This window comes from Cajanus cajan, chromosome 9 (genome assembly GCF_000230855.2).
Source record: "Cajanus cajan strain Asha chromosome 9, NIPB_CcT2T_4, whole genome shotgun sequence".
NCBI classification, from domain to species: domain Eukaryota; kingdom Viridiplantae; phylum Streptophyta; class Magnoliopsida; order Fabales; family Fabaceae; genus Cajanus; species Cajanus cajan.
In genome coordinates this window covers 35,550,361-35,552,667 of record NC_138525.1, presented here as the reverse complement: position 1 = coordinate 35,552,667, position 2,307 = coordinate 35,550,361, and positions in this window count along the sequence as shown.

The window sequence follows — 2,307 nt, the reverse complement described above, 5'->3', positions numbered from 1 at the left end:
GTCTTCCTTTCAAGATGCGACATAACAAGTTAAGTACAAAGACTTTTATTTTAGAAAGAATATGACTTTTTACAATTGATTTTTCTTTTGTATATGAATTTTTAATCACATCATGATCTTTTTTTATGAGCTTCAAACTTCCTTTTATAGTACTTAAGTGAAGATGACTATTGCAAATCGTTGAGCTTCTTTCGCATGGCTTGCTTTGTTTGTCTTCATGATTTGATTCTTGAGAAGAGAACTACATGTTGGTATAATAAATGTTTACATTAAATGCTTTCACCAAATTGTCACTTCTTATTTGATCGAATAAGCTACTTATCACCTTTTGGGTACTAAGTGGGTAGAACCATGTGTGTTTCAGGATGTTGCACTGATGAAACAACTTTTAATTACAATTTTCCATGTTTACAAAGATTTTCTTGTCCTTTTCTTACGCAAAGCATGTCTTTCTTTATTTTGTATAGAATGTTGGTATTGAGAAAGGATTTTAAATTTGATTTATTAAGGAAATATTCAAACATGGTCAATTTCTTGTTTAGAGATCATAATGATAAAGATTTAATACATATTTCTTTTTATGACTGAGGCTTCATCTTAGTCTGTAACATAAATGCCTTACTATGTCTTTTGTCTTACACGAAGATTCATTTTGTTGCGTCTTAGTAGAAGATTCGTCTTAGTCATTTTGAAAACTTATACTTCTAATAAAAAACTTCTTTATTTGTTAATAGCAAAACTTAAAATCAGAGGGATCTAAAATTTTTTTTTGACCTAACAACAGGTTTAAATCTTCCATGACCAAACGAAGGTCAATGGGTTCAAATCTACCTTAATTCAATTAAGCCACGTAGGAGTAGATCTTCCGCAATGCAAGGGAGGTTGTGTGAGTTTGAATCTATCTTAACAGAGCATGGATCTACAATAACAAATATATTTTGGAACAAAGTACAAGTTTGTAGCAACAAAGGTGTGAGTGCATCCAGCTTTGGTGCATGGTTTCTATAACCAAGTTTGAGGTCGCCAAACACTTTCAATTAACTAATGATATCAAGAAATGGAATTTCAACATAATGTATGCATGGTGGCTAGTGATGCTTTGGTGGTAGTTGATGACGCTTCAATGTGGTCAACACCATTTCAATGATGTTCAAAAGTAAGGGTTGTTAAGAAGTGAAAAAGACAAAAAATATTCTTCTTTGGAGAATGTACCTTAAACTCAAAGTAATTCTTGTAATTCAAGAATTGACAAACTAAAATTAAGGTAAATTTAAAAGGCTAGAAGTTCATGAAAATTTTCTAGAATGACACTAGACTAGATTACATAATCAAGAAAATTGACTCAAGTTTACTTCATGTTATGTATTGACGACATATTTTGAATATTTTTGGTAAATATTTTTAATCAAGTTTCACTAATTTTTTAAATCAAAACTAATGCACTTTTTCTTGCATCTTTTTATACACTTTTTTTTCTTTTGGAGCAATGTGACTTTTTTTTAACCAAATATTTGTGACAAAGATTCCAAAAGAATAAAACTCAAAATTGCATAAGTAAACTACTCAATTTTGAACTAGAATTGGTGAGTTTAGGTATTTTATTTTATTCACACTTTTGGACCAAATAATTTGCACAAAGTTACAAGTCCAATACATAATGTTACTGCACAATTTGAATTTCAAATTCACCTCACCAAATCAAATCCAAATTTTAGTGCAAAGAATGCAAGAAATTCAAAGAAATTTCAAGGCAACTTTAAGACAAATTGGAAAAACTAACTCTAGGAGCATGTTGATGATCTAATAACATGCATGATCTCAAAGCTCATAACAAGAAAATGCTTAAAAGCTCTCGGCCAAATGGTAATATTAAGCAAAAAATATGGAACAACAAATTAAAAGTCACACCAAGAATCATTTAACAATTAAGAACTAAACATGACTCTAAACAACTTGATTCGTGAATTCAAAAAGTAAAACGTAAGATACTGAAATATGAAATATCCCATCATGATTACTCCATGGAGGCAAATCTTTCAAAGAAAAACGCAATTGCTCCAGAGAAGTGAAAAGAAGCAAAGGCAAAAACTTTCAGAGAAAAACGTAAGATACTGATTGCTCCATTGAAGTGCGGAAAACGAATGGAAAAATGGGCAATAAATAATACGTAATTAACTAGTTTCACGTAAACGATGTGGAATTACAAATGAATCACACATGCTGTCATAAACGAACTGATTAATAAGAACTCCCGTAGAAAAAAAAAAAAAAAAAAAGGATCATACATTGCACAACGAAACAAAACAA